General features: G+C 43.3%; 1 protein-coding gene across 3 annotated transcripts in view; it reads right to left on the bottom strand.

Annotated features, from left to right (window-relative positions):
• The window catches only part of LOC112235721 (amyloid-beta A4 precursor protein-binding family A member 2-like), a 75,877-nt gene that overhangs the window by 49,464 nt on the left and 11,245 nt on the right, over positions 1-15,168 (bottom strand). For all 3 annotated transcript variants that reach the window (XM_042330871.1, XM_042330870.1, XM_024404201.2), the window contains exon 2: positions 3,004-3,052. The gene's annotated coding sequence lies outside the window, so the exon portion shown is untranslated. The remainder of the gene's footprint in view (positions 1-3,003; positions 3,053-15,168) is intronic.

Raw genomic sequence — 15,168 nt, 5'->3', positions numbered from 1 at the left:
GAAACAAGATTCTCTGGTCTGATGAAACCAAGATTGAACTATTTTGCCTGAATGCCAAGCATCCCTATGGTGAAGCATGGTGCAGGCAGCATCATGTTGTGGGGATGTTTTTCAGCGGCAGGGACTGGGAGACTAGTCAGGATCAAGGCAAAGACAAACAGAGCAAAATAGAGATATCCTTGATGAAAACCTGCTCCAGAGCACTCAGGACCTCAGACTGGTGCGGAAGGTTCACCTTCCAACAGAACCACGACCCTAAGCACACAGCCAAGACAACGCAGGAGTGGCTTCAGGACGAGTCTCTGAATGTCCTTGAGTGGCTCGCCAGAGCCCGGACTTGAACCCAATCAAACATCTCTGGAGAAACCAGAAAATAGCTGTCCAGCAACGCTCCCCATCCAATCTGAGAGAGCTTGATCAGCAGAGAATAAATGGGAGAAACTCCCAAAATACAGGTGTGCTGTATTTTGTAAAAGCCAAAAGGTGCTTTTACAAAGGGTCTGAATACTTATGTAAATGTGATATTTTGTGTGTAGATTGCGGAGGGGGAAAAAGCAATTTAATTTTAGAAGAAGGCTGTAACCTAACAAAATGTGGAAGAATTCAAGGGGTCTGAATACTTTCCGAAGGCACTGAATACATTTGTGCACAGCCATCCACAACCAATCTGTAAGGTGTAAATAGCTAAATGAGAGAGCAGCAGTGTGATTCACATCAATATGTAGATATCAATAACAAGTGATATCCGTATCGCCCTCTAGGCTACAGCACTGCTGTCATCCTTCCCGCCAACCGTTTATTCAACTTGGATAATCTTTGGATGCCGACAGCAGTCGCACCATTGGAAGACATAACCTAAAAAAGCCTATTCCTGCCCTTCTCCCACGATCCATCAAATGCATTTGGTGTGTCATCATAGTGGTCTCTGACTTGTGGTCCGATTCGCTCAGGCGGAACAAACTTTAAATCCTTTTTTCAATGCTGATTTGACAGCGTTGAGAAAACAGCAAGGTATCAAAGATTCTTTTTGCAAACACCCTGTATGAATTTGCAAATAATCCTACAAATAATCATTGTTTTTCAAAAGTATCTATAATCTGATTACAATATTTTTGCTGGTAAAGTAATGGATTAGGTTGTTTTTTTGTGTGCGCATGCAATGGATTACATCACATGTAATCCATTACTACCCAACCCGATGTTATGTCATCACTAATGGCAAGACTAGTGATGTTGTGAGGCATGAAGCAGAGCCAAACTGGCTAACCGTCGTTCTGTCAAGGGCATGTTAATCGAAAGCTAAGTGATACTGAAACAGATGTGAACATTTCATTCCATCCCTGGCACAATATTGTGCCAGCTCAAACACTCCTTGGCCAATCTGCAAGCAGGACCACAATCATAGTTTGTTCTGTTTTTCACCTCTGTGGGTATGACTGCAGTATGTTTGAATAATGTATATGACATGTGTTACAAAAGGGAACACATAATATCGAGCAGCATTTCTATAACATATTTTGTATCCAAACATATTTGTATCCATTTACAATTTTATTAAATGACAATAACATACAGGATTTCAATGACAACAACATATTTCCTCCTCCTGGAGGTGTCTCACCTACTATTGTCACTTCTCTGCTCTGACAGTAACAGAGTACACATCAACATGGTGCTTCTTCTTCCTATACCATATGGAACTCCTCTTGAAATGAATTGTCACATCATGAGAAGAAGAACGGCAGCTGACTTCGCCTGAAGATTCAAACGGAATTTTTCCACTGCTCTGTTTGCTACATACTTCAGGCCTGAGTCTGCATCGTTGAAGTCATATGTGGTGATGTCACAATGATGGGTGTCATACTCTCTAACCAATCAGAGCCAACGACACATTTTCAAAACGCCGCTTTACCCATAAATGTTCTGGCTCTGGCCCAACCCACTGGTTTCTGGGACCAATCAGAATGGTCAGAACGTGTTTGTGTTCTTGAAAACGCCGGGGAGGTACTCCGATCCAGACTCATTGCGGAGAAGAAAATAACGTCCGTTGGCGTGGCGTAGCGTTTGGCCGGAGCAAGGAGGTTGGGTAGCCAGGCAGATATAGTGTACTGTATAGCTGACATGATCTCGGTCTACCTCATTGCTTGAGCAGTTCAGTTATTGCACATTCTGTTTAATGATACAAAAGCCTTATGCTGCTATGGTCCTACTCACACCATGAGATACTAGTATGATGATTGGATGTTTGAGCGTCTGAATGCCAAGCTAAAGGTCTAGCAGCTGTAATACCACAGTCACCCACGACTCCCACTGTGAAGTGACCTGCAAGACAACCGACTGGCAGCTTGGTCCTCTCCTCTAAAAAAATGGAGCTGTTGCTCAGTCTCTCTCAAAGGATGGCTGTGTATAAATATTCCAGCTGAAGATGAATAGGTGATGAGGAGAGGGTTGCCTTAAAGAGGTTCACAGCATTTTGGGTTGCTCAACTTTTATTTTTCTTCTTTCTCCTCGGCCCGGAAACGTCTTCAAAGACTTCTCCCACGATACCTCCCTCCTCCTCCTCCTTGATCATTGTGCATCCTCATCTACCCCTCCCTCACACAGTGCTTCCGTGTCAATCTCACACTTCTGTACAGAGAGCCCAGGTGGTCCCAGAGGATGCCCCGTGCCCTACAGGTCTCTCTCACAACAGCAACACATCACATGGTAAACAGCAGGATCATAGGACAGCGATGAGCATTCAAACAGAAAAGACTACAGCACAGAGGAGCCTTGAGTTGAGATGTGCATAGCTCCGATTAACTAGCTTAATCGGAACATTCAATGAGAGGACATGACTAACAACTTTTTTAAAAGCACATTGTCATTGAAATGTGCACCTGATCCCACCTTTCCATCTAATAAAGCCACATAGTTTAAACAGCAACACATCTATAACAACCATGAGAATGAAACCCATTAATGCTGGAAAGTCATAACCCCAAAATAGGCATAAATACTCACCAATAGCTGTAGGTTGGTGGCTGATGTGGTCTATTTCCCAGGTGCACTCCTGAAACAAAAAGAGTACAAGGCTGAGTATGGTGAAGGGGCAACTTGTTCAGCTCAGACAGTAAAGCCTTGATCTATCACCACCCTCCTTCCTCAGTCCCTTGGTTATAAAGTAGTCTGGCTTTTGGGCCAAAACAACATCATTACTGCGCCACTCACAGCAAGATTTCCTAATTGGTTTTTAAGCAACACCGCACAAATAAAGATGAGAAGCTCAAAAGGCCCAATCTTAAACAGGAGAGTTAGAGCAGTGAGGACATGTTGACATCACATGCTCTTGGGGTACTTCCTGTCACAGCTGATCAGATCCTCATGCCAATGCACTCAACAAAGAGCACTTTGAGCTTATCTCTGGCTTGGAGGGGAGCATCCTGAAAGGAACTGGTATGTCATTAGATTAGCAACAAACCCAAGCACTAACACATTTAAGAGAGGAGAAAAAAAAAGTTGTCACTCAGTTTAGTGTGATGTGATTACTGAGTACGGGCTCACAAAGATTCTGATTCATTAAGTAGCTCTATGTTGTTGGCGCCATAATGGGGAGAGGGAGCAGAGATGGAGGGAGGGAGAGAGGCAGAAAGGAAGGAAAGAGGGGGGGTTGCCAATTGAGACAGGCAGCACAGGAAGAGGATGCTGCTGCTTGACTGTACTCTCTCTCCCTCTCTCACATAATGCTCTCTCTTTTAGGAACACACCTCCCTCTGGCTAGATGTGTTCTGCATGATAAGCCTTGTGCCAACACATCCTTCCTCCCCTCAAGGCTTCAGGTGGCACTGGAAGTGATTTGCACATTGTATTGTTACCAACACTCATTTGGACACGCCAACCTCGCTGAAGAGATTCCTTACACTAATCAGGGCTAACACCACAGCACAGAGACGGTAATGTTATCTTACCACATCTTCCTATCCAGAGATAGCTTCTGTTCGTGCTCAGGCTGGAGTGCGGATTAAAGCTTGGCTGCTTCTTTGATGTCCTAAAACAGCCTGTCTCCCTTTACCAACATCAGCTGATACTGAAGGGGAGAGATGCTTCAAAGTAAAACAACACCAGGGCAAACAAGACTGATCCCCTGGGCCCTCAGTGTGAAGTGATAGAATTGTTTTCTGGGGTGTTTGCCTCCATCTCGGATACAGAATGATAAGGGCATAGGCTTACTGCATTCTAACAAGTCGCATTCTACTTTTCCTTCCAGGAGAGGTTGCCATCGGCAGCTAAACTCAGTCTGGGTGGAAACAGGGCAGATTCTCCCGCAAATCTAGACAAATGACTGGAGACACAAGCTGTGCCCGATAGGCTACTGCAGCAGAGTCCAGCCAGTGTAAATCTCAGCCCCACATCCTCTCTGTGAAGGAACGCTTCCACATCCACATTCCACTCCACAATTAAGAGCCGAGAGAGGATCCATCCAGCTTCAGAGGGACAGTTAGTTTGTCAGGGGAGCTGTCAGGGGGAGAGGAGGGAAGAGAAGGGATGAGGAGAGGAGGGAAGAGAAGGGATGAGGAGAGGAGGGAAGAGAAGGGATGGGGAGAGCCTGCTGACAGCATGGAGACCTGAGTGTCACTCAACGAGCATGTGGGAGATGCCATGACTATAGAGTGCTGATGTTCACTGTCAGCCATCACGGGTCCTCAGGGGCCATGTGGGCCCACTCCTGCTATTAGCCTATGTCAAAACCCCTGGCGCAGTCTGACAGGTGTGCTGGTTAGCAATAGTCTAAGTGTTGTTCTGTGCCCCCCTGCCCCCATGGCTGTGCCCAATGGCATTCTTCAGCCATTTTAATTATCAACCATCATTTGGTTTAAGACGGGGGTATAAATAAATAATTGTTGTGTGGCACACAGAAAAATCTAATCAAGAAAAATCCAACACATTAGCGCAGCATATCTAAATGCTTAGGAGAACTGATAGAGCCAGAAGAAGCATTGCCAGGTGATAAATATATGAGCAAGTAGCACACAGCTGAACTATCTACCAAACAATGCCCACGTTCCATCTGACGATTAAACTGTTTGAACCAATAGTAAGCAGCGCTGTGTGACTCATCCTCCCAGGGGAAGACACAGAAACCAACCGTGTTTGTTACTGAGAACACAGTGCCAGTTATGAGGCAGAGCAGAATGTAATTTCACCTCCTCTTCAGGTATTTGAAGTTTATCTGAGACATTTCCTCTGGTTTGCTCAACTTCTCAAGGCACAAAACAATCAGCACGTTTTCTCTGGCGACTGGAATGTGTCCTGCGCTCTCACACACATACAACACAAATACGCGCAAGCATGCAGACACACACACACACACACACACACACACACCCCTTTTCTCAGACAGATAAAGTGTCAGCAACACCACTGTCTCTCCCGCTCAGCCACACAGTCACATTGTGCTCTGGCTGCAGTATCATCTCATGCCCTTGGGCTCCGTTTGGTCCCTGAGGCCCCAATCACACTGCAGTACACTGCAGCTGCTACTTCTCTGCATAGGACCATTTTGATCAGTCACAGGAGACGCCAACAAATGACACTTGTTCTGTTGATGGGAGGAAAATTACCAACACCTGCAACAACTCACAATCAATCTGCATGCATTGTCTAGAAATAACCAATTAAAGTACATTACTGCAATATGAAAAAACAAAGTACTGTGCCAAACTTACAGTATCAGTAGGCCTGTCAAATGGTTACATCTGACATGTGGTGAGAACATAGAGCCTAATATAGTAGCTAGCTACATATGTAGGATATTCATTGTATCTCTCTTCTGCTGATGAAAATTTCCTGCTCAGCAGGATTATGCAACCTTGCAGTGTACAGTTTTAAAAGGCTTCTAAAGTTTCTAATTTCCACTGAAAAAAGGTCAGACTTGATTTGCCCTAATGTAAAATGTATCAACGCCTACAAAAAAATATCTACATTTGTATTTATCTCATGCTTCGTAAACAACAGTTGTGGACTACCAGTAAAATACTTACTTGCAGGCCCTTTCCAACAATGCAGAGAGAATGAAAAGAGAGACATAATTTAAAAGTAAAACACATAAAAGTATAATAGACACACAATGAGTAATAATGAGTAACAATAACTTAGCTGTATACAAAACATTAAAAACGTCTCTTTCCATGACATAGGCTGACCAGCTGAATCCAGGTGAAAGCCATGATCCCTTATTGATGTCACTTAATAAATCCACTTCAAATCAGTTAGATGAAGGGGAGGAGACCGGTTAAAGAAGGATTTTTAAGCTTTAAGACAGTTGAGACATGTGTTGTGTATGTGTGCCATTCAGAGGGTGAATGGGCAAGACAAAAGATGGAAGTGTCAAGAACCAGTTTGTGTCAAGAACTGCAATGCTGCTGGGACATCCAGCCAACTTGACACAATTTTGGGAAGCATTGGAGTCAAATATTAGAGTATGTGATGAGTCAAAAACAAGTTAGTGCAAAAAGGGTCAATGCAGATAGTTAAATAGATAACCAAATAGCTACCCGGACTAACTATTTAGCAGTCTTATGGCTTGGGGGAGGTAGAAGCTGTTCAGGGTCCTGTTAGTTCCAGACTTTGTGCATCGGTACCGCTTGCCGTGCGAACAGTCTGTGACATGGGTGGCTGGAGTCTTTAACAATTTTTTGTAGCTTTCATCTGACACACTGGGAGCTCGGCCCCAGTGATGTACTGGGTCGTACACACTACCCTCTGTAGCATCTTGCGGTCAGATGCCAAGCAGTTGCCACACCATGCAGTGATGCAGCTAGTCAAGATGTTCTCAATGGTGCAGCTGTAGAACTTTGAGGATCTGAGAGCCCATGAGACATCTTTTGAACCTCCTGAGGAGGAAGAGGCATTGTTGTGCCCTCTTCACAACTGTCTTGGTGTGTTTGGACCATGATAGTTAGTTGGTGATGTGGACACCAAGGAACTCGAAGCTCTCAACCTGCTCCACTACAGCCCCATCGATGAGAATTGGGGCATGCTCAGCCCTCCGTTTCCTGTAGTCCACGATGAGCTCCTTTGTCTTACTGACGTTGAGGGAGATGTTGTCCTGGCAGTGTCTCTTACCTCCTCCTTATAGGCTGTCTCATTGTCGTTGGTAATCAGGTCTACCACCATCGTCGGCAAACTTAATGATGGTGTTAGAGTTATACGCGGCCACGCAGTCATGGGTGAACAAGAAGTACAGGAAGGGCCTTAGCACGCACCCCTGAGAGGCCCCTGTGTTGAGGGTCAGCATGGCAGATGTGTTGTTGCCTGCCCTCACCACCTGTGGGTGTGCCATCAGGAAGTCCAAGATCCAGTTGCAGAGGGAGGTGTTCAATCCCAGGGTCCTTAGCTCAGTGAGGAGCTTGGAGGGCATTATGGTGTTGAACGCTGAGCTGTAGTCAATGAACAGCATTCTCACGTAGGTGTTCCTTTCGTCCAGGTGGGAAAGGGTCGTGTGGAGTGCAAGAGATTGCATCATTTGTGGATCTGTTGGGGTGGTATGTAATTGGAATGGGTCCAGGGTGTCTGGGATGATGGTGTTGATGTGAGCCATGACCAGCCTTTCACAGCATTTTATGGCTACAAATGTGAGTGCTACAGGGCGATGGTCATTTAGACAGGTTACCTTAGCGTTTTACAGACAGAGTCAGGGAGATGTTGAAAATGTCAGTGAAGACACTTGCCAGCTGGTAAACGCACGCTCTGAGTACGTGTCCTGGTAATCCACCAAGCCCTGCGGCCTTGTGAATGTTAACCTGTATAACTAGGGCTGGGCGATATATCAAATTAATTGGATTAATTCTAAATGACGTTTTTGCGTGATATTCCAAAACGCCTGTATCGCAAGAATCTAGGTTTTGTTATTTTCCGTTTTTATGAGTGTTTATGTCCGCTTGTTCTCGTCTTGTATTTTTGGTCTCGTCTCTTTCGATCCTTCTGTGCTGTGTGCGCCGCCCCATTTACACCAGATGTCTGTATATAATTACGAGCTGCACCTCTCCGCCCTAACAATGGGAGTTGTTGTCCCAAAGGCGGGAAGGCAGGCAACAAGACTCGGTCCAAAATAAACCCATAGACATGCATTTGGCCTTATTTTTGGGCAGATTTTAGCGGGAGTGAAACTTCTCACTTCGCCTCTTCTTCTATAGTTTACACACACTTCAAACCCCTCCTCTTGCCTCTCACAACAACAAAATTGAGAGATCTCGTCTTCCTCTCTGACAAGCGGTTTTAACGCGCTACTTTCATTTGCAGAATCGGCCATGTGGACACCAAAACACATTGAGACATTATTTTACTGTACTAGAGGAGAAGATAACTTTTCAAACGATACCCTTTTCGTCTCAACTACCAAATTGCAAGCAGATCAGACACTACTAAAACAAGGGTATCAATGAACCTTGAGCATACCCTTTCCAGAATCAGTTCGTCACGCGGCGCATTAGGGTACCACTGGCAGCATTTTAGCCAAAGACTTATACTAGCTGTCTAGTCTGTGTTTTATAAATGTGCAATAAGCATAAAACACAATTATATAAAAGGAATTGGCAACTCATTCTCATTCTGACAAATAAGGTAGGCCACTTGATTTCAACATCTGAACAAAGTGGACAGGCTCTCATGCTTTTCAAACAATTGGAGACAGACAGAACAAAAGTTCATAACAATTCAACTGTTCAAACTTGTTAGCTAGCAAATAGATCGAAGTTGGCTAAAGTTGATGTTAAAACATAAATATTAGCTGGCTAATCACTAACGAGAGATTGTTGATGAGACCTGTGTTAATTCTCTATAGCCTAGTGCCTGCTACAAGAAGTTAGTCATGATTAGTTCATGTGCATTATGCATGGTTCTAGTTACATTTGTAACCAAAAAGGGAAGGTTCATAGACAGACTTGAAAACCAGATCATTGATTATTGCAACAACAAAAAAAGCAGGTTCAACTATTTTGATAAAATAATGCAATTATTAGTGGGTCTTATGGTTGTGGAAGGCTTATATTTAGCCTAGATATAACTTCACAAGCCCTAAATTCATTAGATTATTGCTGACTTTTTGAAATGCAGTGAATATTAACTTTAATTGTACAACAACGCTTCTAGAGAGATATATATATATATATATCATTAGTCGCCCACCATATTGCCCAGCCTTATGTTTAACCTGTTTAAACATTTCCAGTTGCTGCCAGATTATTTTCCTGCTGTAGCAAACTGGCTCAAATTAAGATCATACATCTGTACATGGTTGAACATATCATACCGTCCTTAGGAAGTCATGACTGTAGTATGAGTCAGTGTAGTAGCTTCTCAGTGTCTGCTAACAGTGTAGGGTATTTGCCCTTCTTATCCATTTTGAGAAAGGTGACAGACAGGTTGTGTGTTGAGCTTCTCCCAGTGTTCTGCAGACAATGTTAAGACCCTAGAATAGGCTGCGGTGTGGGTGACACCTGTAGGAGATCAAACATTGAGGAGCACACTACTGTCTGTCAATAACTCCTCTTAGCTGCATCATATGCCAGGAGCTGACGTCCATTCAGTTACATAACATCCTCCATGCTCGTTGATCTCTGCCGTAACATTTGGTCCACTCCCTTAGATTCAGACAAAAATCACAGGAACATATGCAATCAGCCATCATTAATTACACACGCAGGGCTTCAATTGCTCTGCATGCACAGAAATATTATCCATTCTAAATGGGTGAATAAGTGAAAGTCAACTATCCTCTACATAAGGCCTGACTCAGCACATGGACATCTCTGCAGTCCTGAGGAACACATGCGCGTGCGCGCACACACACACACACGCACGCACTCACACACCCCCCCAACAGGTGAAGTCCAGAAGGAAATCTATTCCCATCGATCTCCTCTACCCTCTCCTTTTCAGCAGACAATTCATTTTAAAGGCTTGCTAAGCTTTTCCAAGGCCACTTTACACCATCAACCTTTTACACGGTTTCCCACCTCTGTGATGCCATGCCCTTGCATCCCAAAGCAATCATTGGACTCTCCTCTATATTGCAGACACATATCGGCAGCAATCAGCGGGAAAGGAAATGAAAGGGCTTTGAGGCAAGAACTGTGATAAACACATGGTTATTAAAATATAAAATAGTACGCATTGACCTCCAGAGGTATTTGCCTTAGCCTGGAGTCTACGGTATATACAGTAGAAGTCGGAAGTTTACATACACCTTAGCCAAATACATTTAAACTCAGTTTCACAATTCCTGACATTTAATCCTATTAAATATTACATGTCTTAGGTCAGTTAGGATCACCACTTTAATTTAACAATGTGAAATGTCAGAATAATAGTTGAGACAATGATTTATTTCAGCTTTTATTTATTTCATCACATTCCCAGTGGGTCTGAAGTTTACATACACTCAATTAGTATTTGGTAGCATTGCCTTTAAATTATTTAACTTGGGTCAAATGTTTCGGGTAGCCTTCCAAAAGCTTCCCACAATAAGTTGGGTGAATTTTGGCCCATTCCTCCTGACAGAGCTGGTGTAACTGAGTCAGGTTTGTAGACCTCCATGCTCACACACGCTTTTTCAGTTCTGCCCACACATTTCTTATAGGATTGAGGTCAGGGATTTGTGATGGCCACTCCGATACCTTGACTTTGTTGTCCTTAAGCCATTTTACCAGAACTTTGGAAGTATGCTTGGGGTCATTGTCCATTTGGAAGACACATCACAGTCTTGTGATGTTGCTTCAATATAGCCACAATTTCCCTACCTCATGATGCCATCTATTTTGTGAAGTGGACCAGTCCCTCCTGTAGCAAAGCACACCCACAACACGATGCTGCCACCCCCGTGCTTCACGGTTGGGATGGTGTTTGTAACGGCTTCTAGGAGTAGTGGGTGGAGGAGTCAGGCGCAGAGAGCAGGGTAGTTCAAAACGTTATTTCCAAGAACAGAGTGACGGTCACGCCACACACAAGGGCGCATAAAGACCCAGTCCAACAAACAGGACGAAACTGTTCGGAGAAACGGAATCCACAAATAATCCACACACCGTGAACAGAAAAACAAGCCCGCACAAAAGCCGGTGGGCCTACCGGGTTTAAAGCCCAAAACAAAACCCAAACAAGAAACAGGTGAAACTAATCAGACAAAACTAAATGAAACAGAAAAGGGGATCGGTGGCAGCTAGTAGGCCCGGCGACGACGACCACCGAGGGCCGCCCGAACAGGAAGAGGCACCATCTTCGGCGGGATTCGTGACAGTGTTCTTCGGCTTGCAAGCCTCCCCCTTTTTCCTCCAAACATAACGATGGTCATTATGGCCAAACAGTTCTATTTTTGTTTCCTCAGACCAGAGGACATTTCTCCAAAAAATATGATCTTTGTCCCCATGTTCAGTTGCAAACCATAGTGGCTTCTTCCTTGCTGTGCGGCCTTTCAGGTTATGTTAATATAGGACTCGTTTTACTGTGGATATAGATACCGTCATTTCCTCCAGCATCTTCACAAGGTCCTTTACTGCTGTTCTAGGATCGATTTGCACTTTTCGCACCAAAGTACGTTCATCTCTAGGAGACAGAACGCGTCTCCTTCCTGAGCGGTATGACGGCTGCGTGGTCCAATGGTGTTTATACTTGCGTACTATTGTTTGCACAGATGAACACAGTACCTTCAGGCATTTGGAAATTGCTCCCAAGGATGAACCAGACTTGAGGAGGTCTACAATTTTTTTCTGAGGTCTTGGCTGATTTCTTTTGATTTTCCCATGATGTCAAGCAAAGAGGCACTGAGTTTGAAGGTAGGCCTTGAAATACATCCACAGGTACGCCTCCAATTGACTCAAATTATGTCAATTAACCAATCAGAAGCTTCTAAAGCCATGACATAATTTTCTGGAACTTTCCAAACTGTTTATAAAGGCACAGTCACCTTAGTGTATGTAAACTTCTGACCCACTGGAATTTTGAAATTGAATTGAAATAATCTACTTATAAACAATTGTTGGAAAATGACTTGTGTCATGCACAAAGTAGATGTCCTAACCGACTTGCCAAAACTATAGTTTGTTAACAAGAAATTTGTGGAGTGGTTGAAAAACGAGTTAATGACTCCAACCTAAGTGTATGTAAACTTCCGACTTCAACTGTACATGGCCAGGCAGCATGACTGCGACACCAGGTAATACATTATAGAGGTTAGAGGCTGACTATTAACATCTTGCTCCCATGAATGTGATTAGAATTAAACCAGGGGTGACATGCAGGTCGGGTACGTTCAAAGTTGTAAGTGCTGACACTAGAGCTTGTAATATTATTTCAGTCACTATCTCTTCCCTTCAAACGCCTTCACTTAATTCCCTCATTAGAATGCATGAGGTGGAATCTTCACCATGACAAAAACAAAGCAAGGTTATTCTGATGTTCGGATTCTGAAACTAAGAAGCACTAAGAAGAATGCCCTGTCAAGAAGTGCCACTCTTCTTGTTCAACACTCATCCTGTGTCATCCTCATATTGACTATCTTACTTCGGCGCCCAGACAGTTCTGTCAGCTCTACCCTCCTGTCTCCCCCTATATTATTCAGCAGAGTTTGACAACTGATATACATGACGAGTCAGTAGGAGGGTATATAAATTACTGCACTGCAAGTGAAGCTGAGACTTCTTAGGGTTCTATGCCTTAGTCGTCACCCCTTCATTGTGTGTTGCCTCTCTGTGTGAGACTTCAGAGCAGGAGAAAGAATAACATGGGCTGAAGCACTAACCCCCACTGTCTTCTAAAGTACAATCCAATATTTTTTAAACGTTGTTAAAAAGAAGTACTTCTGCGAGAAAGACAGAGGCATGTCAGACTTTTCAATTGATATGAATTTATTCCCAACCACAGTTGTGTCAGATACGTACAGTAGAAAAATAATGATGCATAACATTTGTTCATCAAACCTTAACGCCGAGATGGAATACATCAATTTGATGTGATGCAGAGTTGACATAAAAAACATTTGTTCTTATTTGTAATATCCATCTGTTTCTACTCTGCCATTACATCCCCTTTATCATTACATACCCTGATATGAGTGTTTTAACCCCAGTCATTACAACGAATTAATCTGAAGACGTGGAGTCGATTAAGGCAGCCCTCCGCCCCTCTCTGATTCAGAGGGGTTGGGTTCAATGCGGAAGACACATTTCAGTGGAATACATTCAGTTGTACAACTGATTAGGTATTTCCCTTTCCCATATCAGGACCCCTGATGCATCTGGGCTTTTGATGCGTCTGTCGTTTGTCATCCTTCAACATGTGACACTCCATCTGTGTGACAATTCAGGGGGTATCTGTCTGCCCATCGTCCCAGTGAGGAACCTAATGATATTTCACAAGACTAGTTCAAAGCAGCTGTTCCACCAGGATATCAGATACAACACAATATGTTTACAACTGACTCCAGAAAGGAACTGTCCAAGGTGCTGAACAGCATAAGGATAACATGGTGCACTTCATAAGTAGGACTATTGACAAAGTAAAATTGTACATTCAGGTTTCATCCCGTTTTGTGCTATGATGCCTACGATGCCTAGCTCAAATGAAATCTCTCTAAATCTCTCTCTAAAATCTCTATTTGGTCAAACAAAATGTCTACATATTTCTAGCTATGTCATCACTGCCCAGATAGAACAGATCACATTCAGATGGATGTAAGGGCTAGATGTCTGAGGAGCTTAGGCTGTACTGGCAGTCTGTCTCATGAAGGCTTGCCCCCCCCCCAACCCCCTTCTCTTTCTCTCTCTCGCTTACTCACTTTCTTCATCCCTCTCTTTTTCTCTCCCACCCTTGTTTCTCTCTGATGGTTTTTAAAGATATCAAACTAAATTGAATTCCATTTGAAGGCAACAGCACAGTGTCCTGCAGCCTTTTTACATCACCCAGCAGAACTCACATGAAATATAAATCTATATCCTTTCTCCATTAAAAGACTAAGCCCTGCCTAAGCCGGGTTGGGGGGGGGGTGAAAATAGCTGTGCAGTGACGCTCCCCATCCAACCTGACAGAGCTTGAGAGGATCTGCAGAGAAGAATGGGAGAAACTCAGACATTATTTTAAGTGAATCTAAAAAATATCCTATGGAATAAATTACTGAAGGAACCCCTTTTCAGATTTTGCTAGGTTTCATGGGAATTAAGACTCGCACTTTGGTAGTCATTTCTTACCATGTCCATTATTAAAATAGGATTTCCGGCATATAGAAATTAGTTTTTGTTTTCAACATTCATTACAGGTAACTTAAACTCCATTTTTATTCAAACAGTTGAGAGTATTTGTCTCCTAAGAAGACTCTTCAGTATCATTGTCACTTCAGAGCTGTGTGTGTGTGTGTTTTACAGATGGCAGATAAAAGCAGAGCACCAGTGTGGGACTAATACATGGAATTGGCACGAGGGAAAGCAAGGTGTCTTATTTGTGATAAAGATGTAAGCATGGGGTCAGCAACGGCTACATTTTAAAAAACACCAACCTGTGGAATCACCTTAAGAACAACCATCCAAAAGCCCATATGTATTATATTAAGTTAAAATAAAAGTGTTCATTGCTCATTCAGTATTGTTGCAATTGTCATTACAAAATATATATATATATATATATAGTATATATATAGTGGGGCAAAAAAGTATTTAGTCAGCCACCAATTGTGCTAGTTCTCCCACTTAAAAAGATGAGGCCTGTAATTTTCATCATAGGTACACTTCAACTATGAGACAAAAAATTCCAGAAAATCACATTGTAGGATTTTTAATTAATTTATTTGCAAATTATGGTGGAAAATAAGTATTTGGTCAATAACAAAAGTGTATCTCAATACTTTGTTATATACCCTTTGTTGGCAATGACAGAGGTCAAACGTTTTCTGTAAGTCTTCACAAGGTTTTCACACACTGCTGCTGGTATTTTGGCCCATTCCTCCATGCAGATCTCCTCTAGAGCAGTGATGTTTTGGGGCGGTTGCTGGGCAACACGGACTTTCAACTCCCTCCAAAGATTTTCTATGGGGTTGAGATCTGGAGACTGGCTAGGCCACTCCAGGACCTTGAAATGCTTCTTACGAAGCCACTCCTTTGTTGCCCGGGCGGTGTGTTTGGGATCATTGTCATGCTGAAAGACCCA

This window comes from Oncorhynchus tshawytscha, linkage group LG12, assembly GCF_018296145.1.
Source record: "Oncorhynchus tshawytscha isolate Ot180627B linkage group LG12, Otsh_v2.0, whole genome shotgun sequence".
NCBI classification, from domain to species: domain Eukaryota; kingdom Metazoa; phylum Chordata; class Actinopteri; order Salmoniformes; family Salmonidae; genus Oncorhynchus; species Oncorhynchus tshawytscha.
This window is presented reverse-complemented; position numbering and strand designations above follow the sequence as displayed.